The sequence below is a fragment of the Erinaceus europaeus genome, chromosome 7, assembly GCF_950295315.1.
Source record: "Erinaceus europaeus chromosome 7, mEriEur2.1, whole genome shotgun sequence".
Classification (NCBI taxonomy): Eukaryota; Metazoa; Chordata; class Mammalia; order Eulipotyphla; family Erinaceidae; genus Erinaceus; species Erinaceus europaeus.
In genome coordinates, this window is record NC_080168.1 from 132,102,995 (window position 1) to 132,124,114 (window position 21,120).

Consider the following 21,120-nt stretch of genomic DNA (forward strand, 5'->3'; position numbering starts at 1 on the left):
GAGGCTTCGGGGGTTAATATACGCTTTGAGGAGGGCTGTTTGTTTCCTTTTAACAGATCGGCTTTTAAACCTCGAGTATTAACCCCCAGAGTCTGAAAAGCAGGTGTTTTGATCAGACCTGCACAGGAGGAACATGTAGCAAGAAAACGTTCTAACTGTGGCAGAGGAATATCAGGAAATTGAGCTCGAAGACCTTTAAGATTAACATGGGTTAGGGAATGAAAGTCAGCAGGATTAGAGACAGAGGCTAGGAGAATTCCTGTGGAGGCAAGGTGGTCGGCTGCAGCATTCCCTTCAGACAGGGGACCAGGAAGAAGGCTGTGGGAACGTAGGTGCTGAACATACAGTGGATGGGTTCGAGAACAGAGCATAGAGGCAATTTGAATTAAAAGAAGAGAAAGTGGGTTGTCATCAATTCTTACATAAGATCGAGCAAGCCATGGAAGTAAGTTAACAGTATACACACTGTCAGAAAAAAGGTTGAAGGATTCTGGTACAGCTTTTAATGTAAGGAAAACAGCATAAAGTTCTTTGTACTGAGGGGAATTATCAGGAAGCTCAGTAAAGAGAGGTTTGGGGTATTTCTGGTCTGGATAATATATAAGGGCAGCAGCTCCCTTTTTTCCACCATCAGTGAACACTGTAGGAGCAGAGGGGATGGGATCTCGAGAGAAAAGTTTAGGTACTAGTAGAGGCAACAGAGGTAAAGAAGCTATCAAATTATTAGAGGGAAAATGATTATCTAATTGTCCTGGAAAACCTATTAAACTTATGGCAAAACGAGAATGGTGGCGTATGAGCCATTCTGTATCTGTGAGAGAAAAGGGAAGAATGATTGAATCTGGTTCCCTTTCTAAGACCTGAACCGATCTGTTTCTTCCTTGGTTAACCATAAATGCTAAGGCATCAATCTCGGTAAGGAGTCTTGGAGCTCCGCCTACTGGCGTATGAAGCCATTCGAGAACGCCATGCTTCTGCCACAATGCCCCCACTACCGTGGGGGTGGAGTTAAAGATTAGAAGATTTACTGGAGAGGAGGGGGAGAACTGAACGAGGTGCATGTCCTGGAGAGCCTGGTTAACTTTTTCCAGTGCCAAGGAGGCTTCGGGGGTTAATATACGCTTTGAGGAGGGCTGTTTGTTTCCTTTTAACAGATCGAACAGTGGTTGCAGGCAGCTCGTAGGCAGATAAAGATACTGCCTAAGCCAATTCAAATTTCCAAGAAAACTTTGTAAAGAAGCAAGAGTGAGATTAGAAGGAAAAGTAACAAAAGGTTTTAAAGGACGAATCTGCATTAGGGAAATCTCTGAGCCTAAGAAAGATATTGGAGGGATTAGCTGTATCTTCTAAGGAGCTACATTAAGTCCACTTCTCTTTAAGGCAGGGATTAGAAAATCACGTAGGGCGGAGAGATCTGTATCTAATTCTCCCCATATTCACACATCATCCATATAATGAAAAACCTTAAGGCCCTTATGAATATATGGAAAAAGGGCAGGTTTAACAACCTCTTGACAAATAGTAGGACTATTAGCCATGCCCTGGGGCAGTACCACCCAGTCAAATCTATCGGCAGGGCTGGCATTATTAATAGAAGGAACAGAGAAAGCAAAACGTTTACAATCTTGTGGGTGTAAGGGAATAGAGAAAAAACAGTCCTGTATATCAATAGCTATGATTGGAATTCCTGTGGGAATTGCGGAAGCAAGAGGAAAACCCCTTTGGGGGGAGCCCCAAACCTGCATGGTTTTATTAACTGCACAAAGATCTTGGAGGAGGCGCCATTTTCCTGAGCGCTTTTTAATCACAAAGACTGGAGTATTCCATGGGCTCCGAGAATGACGAATGTGTCCCAAAGATAACTGCTCTTGGACGAGTTCTTTTAAAATTTCTAGCTTCTCCCTAGGCAAAGGCCACTGTTCCACCCAGACAGGCTCATTAGAAAGCCAATCTAAGCGGGGAGTTCTGTTACGAACAGTGGCAGTTAGTATTGGGGGTGCTGGTTGGGTCTAGCACTCTCACAGGAGTGAGTGTGGTGTCCTGCAGAGGTGTCTGAGGATATCACTACATCTAAAGATTCCAGCAAGTCTCTTCCCAATAAATTGGTGCTTATATCAGCTATTAAAGGCTGAAAGCGTCTGGTCGTCCCTTCTGGATCTTCCCACACAAGGGAATTTCGTGTGCGGAATGCCTGAGTCAATCCTAAAACACCATGTAAGCGTGGTCCTGGGAGGAGTTCCCAACTCTGGGGAACCTCTGCTTGTCTTAATATTGTCTTATCTGCTCCCGTGTCAACCAAACACTTAAAAGGAATATTACCAATCTTTACTGTCATAGTTGGTTGACCCCTTTCTAAAACAGGGGTGGTCCATAAAATCTCAGGCTCCGAATTCGAACTGTTCTCTTGCTCCAGCCGGTTATTTCTATGCTGGAAGTTCCCACATACCGCAGGTTCCTCCTTCTGCTCACCCTCTGTTATTATTACTTGGCGTGGTGGGTGTAGCGATGGATTGGGTCCCAAGCTGGGATTCTATTTGTGGAAGAAGGGCACAGCACCAAGCGGGCGACCTGCTTCATTCCCTCTTGGGGGCGGGGCTAAGGGAAGCCCCACACCTAGTTTAAATCCCTGTTTACATTTGGCAGAGGCGTGCCGTTCCTATGGAACCTTTACCAACAATCTCTCCTCCAGTGAAATCCTTTCTGGCATCTGGGACAAGGCATTCGTGGTCTCTGGTTCCCTGTCTGGAGGCGGGGTTGCCCTGACTGGAGGTGGAGTCACCCTGACTGGAGGCGGTGTCGCCGTCTATTTTCTGGACATTGGTTACGCCGATGCCCTTGGCGACCACACTGAAAGCAAGTCCTTTTTGCTTATGTAAGGTAGCTGCATAGGCCTGTAACATAGGTCCTTGAAAAGAGCTTGATCTGAGATCCTGTGTAGCTAGAATCCAAGTATCTGGGTGTTCGTTTTTAAGAGTGATACAGGCCTGTCGAAAATGTGGAAGCATTCCATCCCCGACTATGGATCGCAGGAGGAGAAAACGAGCGTCAGGATTATAAATCTTCCTTTCCAAACTCGACTGGACCCTGGCAATGAATTTAGCAAGGGATTCATCAGGTTCTTGTTTTAGGGAGAGAATGGGGGCTGAGGCTGCTCCCATGGGTGGTGTTAATTGCTCCCATGCTTTTAATGCACACAGGCGTACCTGATCAAAATACCCAGGTGGAAACTTGGCTTCCACCTGTTGAATCCCTAATTGGCCTAATTGGTTTCTAACTGGCCTGTTCCAAACAATGCATCAAAATTACTCTCTGGCTGATTTTGAATATTTTTCCGCGATTGTTGTAAACATTCATCGCGAAAGAATGCCTCCCATTGCAGGAAGAGGGGGCCTTGGAGCGTAGCACGAGTTACATCCCTCCAATCTTGGGGGGTATTAAGGTTCTGAAGCAGGCCTTGTAAAATAGAACTGGTCCATGGGGCATGAATACCATCATCCTTGATAGCCTGGCGTAGTTCCTTCAGGTCTGTGGCGGAATATGGATACCAGGCCTGAGGTTTTTGTCTATTGGGGGCAACATTGACCGGAAATGTGTGGACTTGCTCTGATAAGTGTGTAGCTGTAGGAGGAGTCACCGAAGTGGAAGATTCTGGACAAGTGGCCGAAGAAGTGGTTTTGGAGGCTACAGGAGAATTCGGACATGTGTCTGTCAAAACAAGGGTGGGCAAAGAAGCAGCCGTGGAGGCAGCAGGAGGTTCGGGACACGTGTCTGCTAAAATGGGGGTGGCTGAAGAAGTGGCTGTGGAATCCAAAGGAGAATTCGGACACGTGTCTGCCAAAATAGGGGCCTCAGGGCAAGATGCCAAAATAGGGGCCTAAGGGCAAGATGCAGAGGAATTAGGGTGGGTCAAGATCATGACAGGCCTTTGCTTCTTCTTGTTTTTAAGGTGCTGGTTAAGTTCTATGATCACTTCCTTTATCTCTTGGACCTCAGCCTCTAGGTCCTTAAGCATTTTGAGAGGATGCCCTATATATCCCTTAAAAGCTGCTATGATGATCACCAGGATATCAGGTGAAGCCCCGAGAAATATGTCCCAGATATATAAAAATTGTATACTGGAAAAAGAATGCAGAATTTGGAAAACATTTTCCATGGTGGAGAGATCTCAGGAAAACAATAAGAAAAAAAAAGAAAAAAAATCACAGTGCCTTAACACAATATTGCAGATACCCAAAAGGTGAGTACTTATCTAAGATGTCTTCTTGTAAATCTGCTGCTTACGTGTCCCTGTTCCAGGCGCCAGATGCCGGGATAGCCTGAGGGTACTTCTTCCCGAGCTAGTGCTCTCTGGCTTGGAGAGAACTCAACTGGAGCCGATCTAAGCTGCTGCGTGGGAGAGGGATCAGGAACTTGTGCCACACTAACTTCCACAGGAGATACACTCTGGAACCCTAGGAGCCGGAAAGCAATTTCCAAGTGTCTTTAATCAGAAGAGCAGCTGTTTTTATACTCTCCAGGTAGGGTGGAAACAGGATGTGATATAGAGAGGGTGGAGAGAAAAGTGACTGGTGAAAATCAGAGTGTGCCAAGGAGTGGGAAGAACAGGCGATAATCCTATCACAGAACCACCAATGCCCTGAAGGGAGTCCTTTATGTAAATGTAAAAGTGATTTATGTAAATAGAACAAAGCTTTGAATGGGATCAATAAATCCCTATATAGGCATATGGTTAAGCAGAAACCAGGGGGAGGTGGCATACTACCCAACACTGGAGCACAGTACACAGATTTGGGAGCTCAGGTCAGCCCAAACCAGCTGACACAGCCTGGTAATGGGAGCAAAGTACACAGATAACTGGGAGCTCAGGTCACCCCACACCTGCTGACACAGCCTGGCACTGGGAGCTAAGTACACAGATAACTGGGAGCTCAAGTCAGCCCACACTTGATGAAACAGCATGGTACTGGGAGCAAAGTACACAGAGCAGTGGGAGCACAGGTCAGGCCACACATCAGCTGACACAGCCTGGTACTGGGAGCAAAGTACACAGAGAACTGGGAGCTCAGGTCAGCCCATAACTGCTAACACAGCCTGGTACTGGAGCAAAGTACACAGAGAACTGGGAGCTCAGGTCAGCCCACACCTGCTGACACAGCCTGGTACTGGAGCAAAGTACACACAGAACTGGGAGCTCATTTCAGCCCCACCCCAGTGACACAGCCTGGTACTGGAGCACAGTACACAGATTTGTGAGCTCAGGTGAGCTCACACCTGTTGACACAGCCTGGTACTGGGAGCAAAGTACACAGATAACTGGGATCTCAGATCAGCCCAAACCTACTGACACAGCTTGGTACTGGAGCAAAGTACACAAATAACTGGGAGCTCAGGTCACCCCACACCTGCTGACACAGCCTGGTACTGGAGCAAAGTACACACAGAACTGGGAGCTCATTTCAGACCCACAACAGCTGACACAGCCTGGTACTGGAACACAGTACACAGATTTGTGAGCTCAGGTCAGCCCACACCTGCTGACACAGCCTGGTACTGGAAGCAAAGTACACAGATAACTGGGATCTCAGATCAGCCCAAACCTACTGACACAACTTGGTACTGGAGCAAAGTACACATATAACTGGGAGCTCAGGTCACCCCACACCTGCTGACACAGCCTGGTACTGGGAGCCAAGTACACAGAGAACTGGTAGCTCATTTCAGACCCACACCAGCTGACACAGCCTGGTAATAGAGCACAGTACATAGATATGGGAGCTCAGGTCCGCCCATACCTGCTGACACAGGCTGGTACTGGGAGCAAAGTACACAGAGAACAGGGAGCTCAGGTTAGCCCACACCTGCTGACACAGCCTGGTACTGGAGCAAAGTACACAGATAAATGGGAGTCAGGTCAGATCATACCTGCAGAAAAGCCTGGTACTGGGAGCAAAGTACACAGAGAAATGGGAGCTCACTTCAGCCCACACCTGGTGACACAGACTGGTACTGGTAGCAAAGTACACAGAGAACTGGGAGATCAGGTAAGCCCCACACCTACTGACACAGGCTGGTACTGGAGCAAAGTACACAGAGAACTGGGAGTTCTGGTCAGACCACACCTGCTGACACAGCCTGGTACTGGGAGCAAAGTACACAGAGAACTGGGAGCTCAGTGCAGCCCACACCTGGTGACACAGCCTGGTACTGGTAGCAAAGTAAACAGAGAACTGGGAGCTCAAGTCAGCCCCACACCTGCTGACACAAGCTGGTACTGGAGCAAAGTACACAGAGAACTAGGAGCTAAGGTCAGACCACACATCAGCTGACACAGCCTGGTACTGGGAGCAAAGTACAAAGAGAACCGGGAGCTAAGGTCAGCCCACACCTGCTGACACAGGCTGGTACTGGGAGCAAAGTACACAGAGCACTGGGAGCTCAGGTCAGCCCACACCTGCAGACACAGCCTGGTACTGGGAGCCAAGTACACAGAGAACTGGGAGCTCAGGTTAGCCCACACCAGCTGTCACAGCCTGGTATTGGGAGCCAAGTACACAGAGAACTGGGAGCTCAGGTCAGCCCACACCTGCTGACACAGCCTCGTACTGGGAGCAAAGTACACAGAGAACTGGGAGCTCATGTCAGCCCGCACCAGCTGTCACAGTTGGTACTGGAGCAAAGTACACAGAGACTGGGAGCTCATTTCAGCCCAACACCAGCTGACACAGCCTGGTACTAGAGCACAGTACACAGATTTGGAGCTCAGGTCAGCCCACACCTGCTGACACAGCCTGGTACTTGGAGCAATGTACAAAAATAACTGGGAGCTCTGTTCACCCCACACCTGCTGACACAGCCTGGTACAGGTAGCAAATTACACAGAGAACTGGGAGCTCAGGTCAGCCGAAACCTACTGACACAGCCTGGTACTGGGAGCAAAGTACACAGAGAACTGGGAGCTCAGGTCAGCCCACACCTGCTGACACAGCCAGGTACTGGGAGCAAAGTACAAAGAGAACTGGGAGCTCAGGTCAGCCGAAACCTACTGACACATCCTGGTACTGGAGCAAAGTACACATCGAACAGGGATATCAGGTCAGGGCACACCTGCTGACACAGCCTGGTACTGGTGCAAAGTACACATCGAACTGGGAACTCAGGTCAGCCCACACTTGCTGACACAGCCTGGTACTGGCGCAAAGTACACATCGAACTGGGAACTCAGGTCAGCCCACACCTGCTGACACAGCCTGGTACTGGAGCAAAGTACACACAGAACTGGGAGCTCATTTCAGCCCCACCCCAGTGACACAGCCTGGTACTGGAGCACAGTACACAGATTTGTGAGCTCAGGTCAGCCCACACCTGCTGACACAGCCTGGTACTGGGAGCCAAGTACACAGATAACTGGGAGCTCAGGTGAGCCCACACCTGCTGACACAGCCTCGTACTGGGAGCAAAGTACACAGAGAACTGGGAGCTCAGCTCCGCTGAAATCTACTGACATAGCCTGGTACTGGAGCAAAATACACAGAGAACTGGGAGCTCAGGTCAGCCCACACCTGCTGACACAGCCTGGTACTGGGAGCAAATTACACAGAGCACTGGGAGCTCAGGTCAGTCCACACTTCCTGACATAGCCTGGTACGGGGAGCAAATTACACAGAGAACTGAGAGCTCAGGTCAGCCCATACCTGCTGACACAGACTGTTACTGGGAGCCAAGTACACAGATAACTGGGAGCTCAGGTGAGCCCACACCTGCTGACACAGCCTGGTACTGGTAGCAAAGTACACAGAGAACTGGGAGCTCAGGTAAGCCGAAACCTACTGACACAGCCTTGTACTGGAGCAAAGTACACAGAGAACTGGGAGCTCAGGTCAGCCCACACCTGCTGACACAGCCTGGTACTGGGAGCAAAGTACACAGAGTCCTGGGAGCTCAGGTCAGCCCATACCTGCTGACACAGCCTGGTACTGGCAGCAAAGTACACAGAGAACTGGGAGCTCAGGTCAGCCCATACCTGCTAACACAGGCTGGTACGGGAGCAAAGTACACAGAGAACTGGGAGCTCATTTTAGCCCCACACCAGCTGACACAGCCTGGTACTGGAGCACAGTACACAGAGAACTGGGAGCTCAGGTCAGCACACAACTGCTGACACAGCCTGGTACGGGAGCAAAGTACACAGAGAACTGGGAGCTCATTTCAGCCCAACACCAGCTGACACATCCTGGTACTGGAACACAGTACACAGATTTGGGAGCTCAGGTCAGCCCACACCTGCTGACACAGCCTGGTACTGGGAGCAAAGTACACAGAGAACTGAGAGTTCAGGTGAGCCCACACCTGCTGACACAGCCTGGTACTGGTAGCAAAGTACACAGAGAACTGGGAGCTCAGGTAAGCCGAAACCTACTGACACAGCCTGGTACTGGAGCAAAGTACACAGAGAACTGGGAGCTCAGGTCAGCCCACACCTGCTGACACAGCCTGGTACTGGGAGCAAAGTACACAGAGTCCTGGGAGCTCAGGTCAGCCCACACCTGCTGACATAGCCTGGTACACCATCTGTGAATCTTCCCCCTGCAGGTGGGGACTGAAGGCTTGAACCGAGAGCCCAGACCATGTGTTGTATGTCTTTGCTGCCACTGACCCCAAGACCTATAGCTTCCTTTACTGAATGGCACTGTAATCTTAGTGAAGTGCCATGTGCTTTACAAATGTGCTTGGTTGTCACTTGTGTGAACAGGGAAAGACATAAGAAGTCTAGTAGTTTTGTTGGAGCTCACGATTTGGTGGGGACAGTTTGGTTTCCCTTGCGCAGTAGTAAAGAGACATTATCCAGCTGGCCTGCAAGCACATGAAAGAAATGCTCCACTGCACTTGTCCAGAGGGGCGTGCACATGAAGGCAGCAGGGAGAGGGCAGCTCACTTGTCAGAATGGCTCACACCAACAGATCAAGACATGACACACGTCAGTGAGGATGGGAAACAGGAATCCCGGTACGCAAACTGGGTTAACTCTTACAAAAAAACTGTATGGACAGTCCTTAAAAAAAAAGGAGTACTTCATGCCCAGGCAGTATCACTCCCAGGCATATGTGCAAAGGACATGGGGCCAGCAAAATAGCTCACCCGCATGGTGTGCTACTTTAACGTGGGCATGGCCCAGGTTCGAGCCCAGCCCCCGCCACACTGAAGAAAGGAACTCTAGTGGGCGGCCCTGTCAAAGACTACATTCTGCTTCCTTTGCCGCATGGGACGGCCTTGAGACTGAGTTGTGGCTCGTACAGGTGAAGAGAAGTGAGATGTGCAGACGAGGGGTCATGTCTCCAAAGTGAGGAAACAGCCCTCTTCCCAGCCCACGCTGCCAGCTGTGGGTAGGATGCTGAATGGCAGAGAAATTACTCTGGGTCGGGGCTGGCCGGAGTGCACTGCACGTGGCATGACAGCGAGGCCGTATGGACACGGGTCCTGATGGTTTGAGAGCCACCAGCTACCACTGTTAGACCACTGACCACCACTGTTCAGCAGGAGAACAGCAAATGCTTCTTCTGCAGCCGAGAAACACTGCTACTTAACATCTGCTTTCTGGTCCTGTCTGTCACTCTCTTCTCCCTAAACCTGACGCACTTCACTCTCGTGCAGTCCTGTAGTGGAGTTCTGTTTAAATGGAACTCTTGACGTAACTGTGGTCTACACTCTCATGTGGGCAAGATGTGCAGCATTCTAGTTTGACACCTACGTAGTCTGCAGTGTGATTCCCCATTGTTGGTATGCATGAGACCCCCTTCTGTTTCATTTGGTTTAAATCCCCCCTGCTTAACACTATTCTATTTACATAACCACTTCATTCTATTTACATAACCACTGTTAACAAGTTCCACCCTCCCTCCAGGGCATTTGTGGTTCAGTGATAGGATTCTCGCCTAATCTGCCCCCTCTCTGTCACACTCTGATTTTCACCAGTCACTTTTCTCTCCACCCTCTCTATGTCACATCCTGTTTCCACCCTACTTGGGAAGTATATATAAAGACAGCATTGTGAGTTTTACTGTACTGTACCTTGAGTTTAGCTTAGCTCGTCTTAGATTGTGCTGCGTCCTGCATGAATAAAGAGATACTGCGTACAACCCAGCCATGAGTCCCTGGTCCTCTGTTACCCGCCTGTGAAGCCAGCCCAGTGAAAACAACATAACCCGTCGAAAACAACACCCCATCAAAAGGCTGGTTCTCTCTTCTATAGCACAGTTGACCCCATCCCCTTCTAGACCACCTCCCCCACCACATGCAAGGACAACTTGGATTTAGAGCCCTGAGCTGCTATGCAGAGGTTGGCTGCATCTTCTTGAAATCTAGTCACCAGAGTCCCTGTCCTACAGCTAGGCCTAATGCCTAGAGGAATTTATTTCCTCCTCAACTTCTGCTTCATGTTCATTCAGACCATTTGAATTCCTTGTTATGTTTCCTGTTTCTTCCACCTCCAAACTCCTTAAATCAGACTTGACTCTGAAGAGAAACGGAGGTTTTCTTTTCCTCCTCCTGCTACGTGGTCCTTTCCTTTTGCCACCTGCCACTGAGAAGCTCAGAGACAGTTTTCTCCACAACTAGAGAAAATCAACCTGCTTCAACTTCTTCCGGCTTTACCGTGAGCTCCAGAGCTGCTGCTGACTGGGGCAACCTTACTGAAGTAATGAGGTGAAGAGACATCCCAGCGCCCTGCTCCAGAGACCACCAGAAAACCAGATGCTGAGATTAATATTTCAAAGCTATTCAGGGAAAGGGATGCTTTCCTGCTAACACTTGCTTTCCAGATTTAAAAAAAAAAAAAGATCATGTTTCTCGCCTCTGCTCCCCAGGATTCTCCTATGTCCCTGACCTTGACAGGCGTTTGCCCTGAATTATGACGGAGTAAAATGGCTTATTTTCACTTCCCTAGGTGTCTTTATTGGATTCTTTCACAATGCTTTATGGAAAAAAATCTGATTACTGATTCATAGAACAGACTATTATGAAATCCTCTGCTAAGTGACTGCCACAGTGGTATTCTGGCCAGGAAGCTTTTGCTGTTACTGTTCAGACCTGCTGCCCGCAGGCTCAGGAGAAAGGAGCCAAACTCAGTCCAGCATCCTGCTGCAGCCCATTCTGTCATATCCTGAGCAATTCTGAAAAGATCACTGCCCCCAGCCGCTTGGAAAAACTCTTGAAAGACTAGGAAGATCTTTTTGTAACACAGAAATCAACTTACTGGGCTCTGAAACTTTGTTGCTCCTGTTAAAATGACCTTGGGCAAAGTTCTTATTTTTACTAGTTCCTGTGTTTTGTAGTCCAGGAAGTTCTAATAGTAAGCGCCTTCTAGAGTATTTCAGAGTTTACATGAATGAAAGCAAGTGAGGGGTTCAGAATACTTTCTAGCTTACTGTCAGTGGTTCGGGAAAGAAAAGATCCCATCATTTCTCTTCTAACCCACAGTTACAAAGTCCCACAAGGGGAGCCCAGTGCTGGAGGACAGGACTTGCTGTCCAAGGGCCATTGTCATATGCTTTACATTGGCTTGTTCTAGCCCTCCCCCGCCAAGAGAATTGGATCAGTCCTATTAATTTCGTGGGCCTGCTTGGCCCCGCCCCAAGGAACCCCGGGAGAGGGTTCCTGAGTTCGAGAGTGCCAGAGTTCCTGAGTTCCTGAGTTCGAGAGTTTCAGAGTTACAGAGTAAGAGAGAGTTCCACAGTGGAAGAGTTTCAGGGAGTTCCCCAGTATGAGAGTTCCAGAGTTCCAGAGTTGGAAAGTTCCTGAGTTCCAGAGTAAGAGAGAGTGCTTGCGCCGCCGCAAAGAGACAGCAGAGTTCTGTTTGGTGATTAGTTTGTCTTAGTTTATGAATCGTTGTTCCTGAATAAAGAAATACAGCTTCCCTGCCCAGCCGTTGTCTCCGCGTCTCAGTTACCCGCCTGTGAAGCTAGACCAGCCCGGCCAGCAAGAGCCTCCGAAAATTTAACAACAGGTCGTGCCTGCATGAGTCTGGAACTGACAGCTGCTGAGTGGCTGCACGGTGGTATTCTGGCTGGGAAGCCTCTGCCAGCACACTGGCTTCTCTCTCACACTCTTGCATAAAGATAAATAAATTAAAACAACAATAACTAGGGTCAGGAGCTAGTTAATCATGTAGACTGCGTGGCTTGCCATGTGTGAAGCTGGGGGTTCAGCCCTGCCATGTGGGGACAGGATGGCGGATGGGGCAGTGCTGTGATGTTTCTCCCTCAGTGCATCTCACTTCCCTCTAAAAAGTCAAACAACAACAACAAAGTTGGACTCTGCTTGTGGTATTGCAAATGTGTAAGGCCACGGGTTTGTTGAATGGTAGGAGGAGGGGGAGTCCTACAGCTCCTGGTGCAGAGTATGTGAGTTCTTGCATCTCTTAGATGTTTTCTGCCTTATGGTATCATGAGCATGAAGTCTCCTGATACCACTGTACTTAGTAGAGACTCTTCTAACTCAGCTTGCTGAACAGGGAAGCAAATGTCCAGTGAACATAGCATCAAACATGGCCAAGTTCTGAGTGGCCACACATTTTCTCCAGGACACGTCCACATTAGGGAGCTGGTCATCGCAGAGAGTAGTAGAGGGCGGGTGGACTAGCTCCCCTCAGCTCGACTGACTTGGCTCAGATCTCCATATAATGCTTCCCCATCCTCTCCTGTTCTCAGGGCATTCACTATAGAAAACTTAGACTCCTAGATTCTTTCTCTGTTCCTTTAAGGTGTAAATCTTCTCTTAGGTTCCTGATGTTTTATAGGCAGGAATCTTTTCCCCAGGGGCCTAGAAGCCATCCCTTTGAAATGTAATCATAAAGAAAGGGCACATCCCAGGCTCTGTGGGAGAGGAAAGGCACTGAGTTTCAGTGAGCATGACTCAGCAAATGCAGATGACCCGTGATGTTGTCCCTCATACTGTCCTCCAGCAGAGGGTCCTGTGGATAGGATCTCTCACTGTTGGTATGTTCCCTTCCCCCCGACCTCTGAGAAGAATTGGTTTGCCCCTTGCTACTTTCGCCCCCCCCCCCCCCCCCCGCTTTCTCCCCGCCCCCTATGCTAAGGACGGGCAGAGTCCCAGCAGCAGCAGTGGAGAGAGGATGATGGAGAAAAGCACATGGTGTGGTGATTTGCCCGTTTGTGAATAAAGATATACAGCTTCTCAGCCCAGCTGTGTGTCCCCAAGTCTCTGTTACCCACCCGTGAAGCCAGCCCGGATAAAACAATAAATGGTGCCTACAACGTGGGACCAGACCTGCGCATGTCTCAGATAAGTGAAGACAATTTGGCTACCTATGCACTATGGCCTTCTCTTCTGCTTGTGAAGAGATCTCCAAAGGCCTCTGCCCTTTCTTCACGAGACTGTTTCGCTGTTTCTGGAACATTTATCTCTGGACCACTCTGTGGTTTCTGCCCAACGCCAGCCCTCAGGAGCCCAATGCCAGCCCGCATGAGCCGGCTTTCCGCCGCGTGGCGCAGGGCATTGGGCGCCGGCTCCCTCCACGCTGCTCGGCCACTGGGAGCAGGGCAGCAGACATGGCAGGGCCATGGGGCAGGGTCGCGGCAGCCTATCCTGGCCGCCACCCCGGGGCACCTCAGTCTGCGCCTTCTGCACGGCTGTCCCACCCGCCCTCGTGCTATGAAGTCTGGACAGATCCCGGACCACCTGGAGACCGCGGGCTCCTTGCCAAAAATGGGCCCCCTGGCCAAGATCTCCAGCTTGGGTCTGAAGGCAGACGAGCTAAAATACACAGAGATTCGTGCAAAAATCGCAACCTACAATTCCTAGAAGTGGAGCTGCCCAAGAGGCCACCGCTGGACAACACACTCCCAGAATGGCTAAAACAGTATATAGATCTAAATTCGTGTTTAAAATGACATGTCTTCGTAACAAAAGTTTCTCTCCTTGTATATTAAAGACCATGTGTATGTTTGTGTTTAAAGTTTGGTAACATTAACTTTAAGGTTAAGAATATAACTTTAAGGCTAAATTCTTACCAGGCAAAGTTAAATGAAAAAGGTTTTCAACGTAATTCTCATAAAGATAGAATTAACTTACATTTAAAGTCTGAGGTAAAAATTAGTTAACAATCAATATATTTTAACTAAGTTGGTCTAAACAAAACCTGCGCACACCTAGGGTGTGTCTCCATCTTGAATGAGTTTAACAAAAGGTTAAATAGACTTGTTGATATGTAAAACTCTCGATTACCTTCCCTATTAGAAATGGTAGATTACACAATGGCTATGCTAATGATATTCATGCCTGAGGTTTTCTTTCCTTGATTCTCATGTCTACCTTTTTCACATTCTATTGTTTAAACTTTAACCAACCTTAAAATCATTCTAAAAAAGACTTCTAATTGTAATAGTTATCAATTGTGATAAACTTCTAACCTGCTACAAGTTTGTTTCATAGTAAGTAAATTGCAGCTGTCAAGTTCTCTACAGAAAAGCGGAATTCCAGCAGCGGACCTTCCTCATACAACGTTCCACCCCCTGGCGTTCTTCCGTGGACATTTGCTTTGGACTGGCATTTCTATTGGACTCACTGGTACACCTCTTGGACACTTTGCAGCTTCCCCTTATGCTGCTGGGTTTCTCAAAGACTGACTGCAGCCATGCCTTGGGACTCTAGGCCCTTCCCTGCCCCCATGCTAAAAAAATGCCCGTCGAGGCAAGTACCGCCCCCAGAGGCAGGAAATGTTTATTTTTAAGCTGATAAAGTTTTGCCCAGAGGCAAAAAATGGCCCCCTCAGGCCTTCCCTTGGCAGCACACTGGTTCTTGTTACTTGCTTATGTGTTTCTCCATGTTTGTGCCAGTTTCTCTTTTGAAAATGCCTGTACGATATAGGTTTCTGTTCACCCCACACCCCTGATACTGTGGTCATTTAGTTAAAAACAGAAGGGGGAATTGTTAGTATTTTCCCTTCCCCCCGACCTCTGAGAAGAATTGGTTTGCCCCTTGCTACTTTCACGCCCCGCTTTCTCCCCGCCCCCTATGCTAAGGACGGGCAGAGTCCCAGCAGCAGCAGTGGAGAGAGGATGATGGAGAAAAGCACATGGTGTGGTGATTTTCCTGTTCGTGAATAAAGATATATAGCTTCTCAGCCCAGCCGTGTGTCCCTGAGTCTCTGTTACCCGCCCGTGAAGCCAGCCCGGAAAAAGCAACATCTCACTCCCCCCTAGACTTGAGTTCAGCCTTTCTTCCTTTTCACAATTGTCCTGAATAAAGTCGTCCTTGGCTAGTATACCCCCTCTTTTCTTTGATACCAAAATTGGCAGGTGGAATTCAACCAAAAAGAAATTCATTTTTTTGTCATATGAAAATGTGATAATATAAAAATGGGGATGAATCACTCTCCCCAGCTGATAACAAACAAACAAGATTTTGCTTTGGAGAAAGAAGGGAAGAAGTGAACTGTAAGGAGTGGTTGAAGGGTGCAGACTGCAGTGACTTCATGACAGGCTCCAAAAACTGCAGAAATGAGATAGGCCCCAGTTTCAGAAGAACAGGTCCTGGAATTCAGGACCATTATCGGAAATTGAACCCATGGCCCTGAGTCAACAGGAACAAAGATAAGCTGAGCATTAAAGGCATCTCTGGAGAGATAGATCTAAGTCATCTCTAGAGAGATAGAGACCATTAAGCATTTCCAAGACATCTCCAGAGAGATAGAGACTGTTAAACATTTCCCCACATTTCCCCCAGATGTGTAAAGAAGATAACCACAAGGCTAAGCTTATCATGTACGCTGTGTAACCCCCACCCTATATATCTCCTCCTGTGCTGGGGTTTGTGGTCGAGCACCTAGTACAGCTGTGAGATCTCGGCCCTAGCCCCAGGCCCGGGATAGAAACAAAGGCTCTTTGTCTTTACTTACATCATTCTGGTCTCGTGGTGTTTTTCCTTGGATTACTGTACCCCAACATGGTAAGAACTCAGACTGAAACAGAAGAAGATCACTTTTGGTTCTCCAGAAGAATGATGGCATATCATTCAACTTTGAGAGGGTGAGTGAACTTTGAGAAGATGCAGCCTTAGGAATCATACAGATAATTCCTCTCAAAATGTCAATCAACTCAGCTCTCGAAGGGAAGTCTATTTCATCTAAAGTTCCAGGTGAAGGCCATCCATCTAGGTTTCTAAAGGCTCTGGGAGTGAGGTAATCTACCTACTTAGAAAGTCTCTAAGAAACATAGCTGCCAACTAGGAAAAAAAAAAAGAATTCTGGTTGATGTCAGAGTTCATAGAACAGCATCATTTAAAAAATATTTTATTTATTTATTTTCCCTTTTGTTGCCCTTGTTGTCTTTTTATTGTAGTAGTAGTTATTATTATTGTGATTGATGTCATTGTTGTTAGATAGGACAGGGAAAAATGGAGAGAAGAGGGGAAGACAGAGGGGGGAGAGAAAGACAGACACCTGCAGACCTGCTTCACCACCTGATTCACCACCCTGCAGGTGGGGACCCAGGGGCTTGAACCGAGAGCCTTTCTCTCGTCCTTGCGCTTAGCGCCACGTGCGCTTAACCCGCTGTGCTACCGCCCGACTCCCAGAACAGCATCATTCTGATGCCTTGCACAATTAATGCACTAGACATCTCTAAACCTCAAAGAACAGAGCGATGGTGGGTGTGTCCAAGCATTTTTCAAGTACTGGAGCACAAGCATGAATCTACTGGGTAGAAAAACTTGAACACCAACAATGGATATTAAACACACACTATAAGGCATAAGTAATTAAAACTATGTGACGCTAACATGTGGACAAATACAGATACACAAGAGGAGCTCAACAGAACACAGAGTTCTTCAGCATCAAACGTGACAAATGCACACTTGAAATCAGTGAGAGTCAGACTAGTAACGTTGTGCAGAGGCGACGGAGTAAGTTATAAAAAGGGAAATCTGCTCCATATCTCATTCCTTCTATAAGAGAAAGTCAGTGCCGATTAAACAGGGAAAAACAGAGCTACACAGGACAGACAAAGAAGCTACAGCTGATGACGAAGTAACAAGAAAGTGAGGGTTTTTTTTTTTCTAATACAAACCTTTCAAACCACTGCTTTTTAAAAAGGCTCAACTGAATCAGTTTCAAAGTAATCAACATTTTTTGGGTGGTAAAAGTCACCATATATCCAGTCAGAAGATAAATGAAAAACTGAAGGGAAGGACAACTGTAGCTAATTGCATACGATTTGACTGATGATAAAGAACACCTCAAAGTTAATAAAAAAAGAGAGAAAAACCACTTCTACCCAGAAGTGAGTAAAGGAAGCGAGAAGGATAGCATGGTGCCGCTTGCTCAGAAGTTTAAAAGAGAAAAGCAAGGAGGAGTGTACATACTCCTGTCTGCTCATGCTCTCACGAAATACTCCTGAGGGACAGAACTGACACTGCGTGGTTAGCTCCAGGGAAGAGAGATCAGGCCTGATGAAATCACGGCAGTGGTTTTAGAGGGAGTATCTTCTTCACTGAATGCGACACAGTTATCTAAAAGTCTTTATTTATGAGTCATGGACCAAGCACACTACCTGCTAAAAGTCAAACTGAAGTCACTGTAGAGAAAATGTGTAGCACTAAGCAGTAGTGACAGTGACGCAGAACTATAAATACACTTAGTATTAGCCAGTGCAGAATCTTAAAGCTACAAGTTCAGGACATAAGAGGACTATGTCCTGCAAACTGTTCTCAGCACACAGGAATTCGGGTACGTGGTAGACCCCTGTCCGTGTGCTGCTGTATAGAACTGTGTACAAGAGTACACATGACCGAGGAACACGTGAACAGATTAAACGCATCTTAACTTAGACATGGACCAGTGAATCCACATCTGAGCAAACTAAAACTCTATTTGACATCTTGTAATTTGAAATGTTCCATTAAATCCTTTTCCAAATCCCAACTAAAACTGGTGTTTATTTAAGATATGAGCCTCTGTGAATGTCATGCTCAGATCTCCCAAGTGGAAGATATGTCCCTTATCTTTCTTTGAGCTATTTAGGTTTATTGTTTTTTAGTACTGATCATTGGTGTGAAAACTTTAAACTTCAGTGACATGAAATCTGGAGTACTCTTAATAATATTGGAAAGTCTTTTTAAAGTTTATAATTCTCTCATTTATTTCTTTTTGTTGCCCTTGTTGTTTTATTGTTGTAGTTATTGTTGTTGTTGGATAGGACAGAGAGAAATGGAGAGAGTCGGGGAAGACAGAGAGGGGGAGAGAAAGATAGACACCTGCAGACTTGTTTTACTGCCTGTGAAGCGACTCTCCTACAGGTAGGGAGTTGGGGACTCGAACCGGGATCCTTATGCTAGTCCTTGCACTCTGTGCCATGTGCACTTAACCTGCTGTGCTACTGTCCGACTCCCAAAGTTCATAATTCTTAATATGTGATTCCATTTCTTTTTCCTTCAAGATGGATATGTGTGAGTACACACACACACACACACACACACGGAAGGGATTAAAAATAAAATATTTTTCTTACAATATACTCGTAAGAAGTTTCATAGTTCAAAGTAGCTCTCAAAGAAATGGGATAAGTTCCAGAGACTTCACGTGTGGAATGACAACTCTTCAGCTTCATTACTCGGGTGAGACCTTTCCTTTCATAGTATACTCTAATTCCATCTCAGGTGGCTCACTTTCTAACAAAGTCCCAAAACCTAGATATACACAAGTTTCTATGAGAGAGAGCATTTGTTCACACGTATCCATAAACTACTGCAAAATATATACCTGAAAGCAGAAGTACACTAGAGTTTGCAGTGAGTACCCCCCTAACACTTCCTCTCCACTATTTCAAGCTTTGGGTCCATGATTGCTCAACAATTTGTTTGGCTTTGTATGTTAACTCTCTTTTCAGTCACCAGGTTCCAGATGTCATTAGGATGTTGGCCAGGCTTCCCTAGACTGAAGACCCCACCAATATGTCCTGGATCTCAGCTTCCCCAGAGACCCACCCTACTAGGGAAAGAGAGAGGCAGACTTGGAGTATGGACCGACCAGTCAACGCCCATGTTCAGTGGGGAAGCAATTACAGAAGCCAGACCTTTTACCTTCTGCGACCCACAATGACCCTGGGTCCATGCTCCCAGAGGGATAGAGAATGGGAAAGCTATCAGGGGAGGGGGTGGGATATGGAGATTGGGTGGTGGGAATTGTATGGAGTTGTACCCCTCCTACCCTATGGTTCTGTTAATTAATCCTTTATTAAATAAAAACAAAAACCAATGAAAAAAAAAAGAAAAAGAAATGGGATAAGTGAGTTAAGTGCACATGGTCAAAGCACAAGGACCAGAGTAATAATCTGGTTCAAGCTCCACCCCCTCACCCCCCCTCCCCACCTGCAGGGGAGTCGCTTCACAGGTGGTGAAGCAGGTCTGCAGGTGTCTATCTTTCTCTCCACTCTCTGTCTTCCTGTCCTCTCTCTATTTCTCTCTGTCCTATGCAACAATGACAGCAAAAACAACAATAATAACAATAACAATGATAAACAACAAGGGCAACAAAAGAGAAAAAAATGGCCTCCAGGAGCAGTGGATTCGTAGTGCAGGCCCTGAGCCCCAGCAATGACCCTGGAGGCTAAAAAAAAAGAAGAAGAAGAAGAAATGGGCTGAATGTGATTAAATGTCCCCAGGTAAGCTACACACCATTTGATACACAGTAACACAAAGTAACAAGGAAGTCACTTTGGTTTCTTTTCTCTTTGTTATTTCTCTAAAAGGGCAACTCTGGGAGGCTATAAATGCACTTTTAAATATCTTTGTCCTAGAGTTTGCAGAACAATAGGGCCATCAGAAGCCTCAGCAGGAGAAGGACTGTCAGAGGCAGTGGTGCCAACATGCCTCTGGATGCAGACAGAGAGCTGCAAGAGCAATGCCAGTCTGTTGGAAATAACCAAGACCTCAGTGGGCAGCAGCTTCAGAGGGAGCCAGGGAACTATCTGCCATAGCCACCTACAAGGAGACATTTCTGAAGAAAGGTCCAAGGAGATGAAGCTCAGAGCAGGAGGAAAGAGATTAGTTGTTTTGCTTCTTAAGGTCCTCAAGTCCTAGAAGCTCTCTGTACTGGGTCTTCACAGCCACGGGAGACTGTGAACTGTAATTTGGACCTTAGACACTTGGACAGAGAAGAACAAAAGCTTTCAGGATAGGATTGCAGCTTTAGTGGTAGCTACTGCTTCCAGAGCAATGCTTTTTCCTACAAAGGACTTCAGAGTTAGGTTTTTTATATGCCCAACATAGTGTATATTATGTTAAAGATTTATTTAATTTATTAAGAAGAGGGGTGACAGGAGAGAAAGAGAGAGAGAGAGAGATTGAGAGATAGAGAGAGAGAGAGACAGGAAACACCCAGTATGACGTATGAGATGCCAGGGATCAAACTAGGGACCTAAGCTTTCAAGCCCAACATTCTAGCCCCTGTGCCACCTCCAAGGCTGCCCAATACAGTGACCTAAGAAATCCTCTATAGGATGGGGAGATAGCACAATGGTTCTGCAAAAAGGCTTTCATGCCTGAGCCTCCACAGTCCCAGGTTCAATCCCCTGCACCACCATAAGCCAGAGTCAAATAGTGCTCTGGTAAGGCAGGTTTTAATAGATAAGACTTGAGACTATTTCTCTTTGAATACAGATCAAACTATGTACAAGAAAAAAATTCTAGTCCTAAAATACCACTTAACAAAATATTATTTTTATATTAATGTACCTGATAACAATTTAATGCAGTTCACACATGTAGAGTCTGTTTGGTGTAGCAGGAGATTATTGAAGCCTATTTAGAAACAGAAGGATGTTTTATTTGTTTATTATTAGTGGTTTAATAATGATCAACAAGTCTGTGGGCTAAGAGGAGTGCAATTCTACACATCTCCCACCACCAGAGTTCCCTGTCCCATCCCCTCCATTGGAAGCTTCCCTGCTCTTTATCCCTCTGGGAGCATGGACCAAAGATCTTTATGGGGAGCAGAAGGTGGGAGTTCTGGCTTCTGTCATTGCTTCTCCGCTGGACATGGGTGTTGGCAGGTGGATCCACACCCCCAGCCTGTCTCTGTCTGTCCCTAGTGGGGCAGGAGAAGGGTGT

At 47.1% G+C, this 21,120-nt stretch overlaps 1 protein-coding gene across 15 annotated transcripts in view; it reads right to left on the reverse strand.

The window, feature by feature from the left end:
- ANKS1B (ankyrin repeat and sterile alpha motif domain containing 1B) overlaps window positions 1-21,120 on the reverse strand; it is a 1,227,618-nt gene that overhangs the window by 542,234 nt on the left and 664,264 nt on the right. The window lies entirely within an intron of this gene.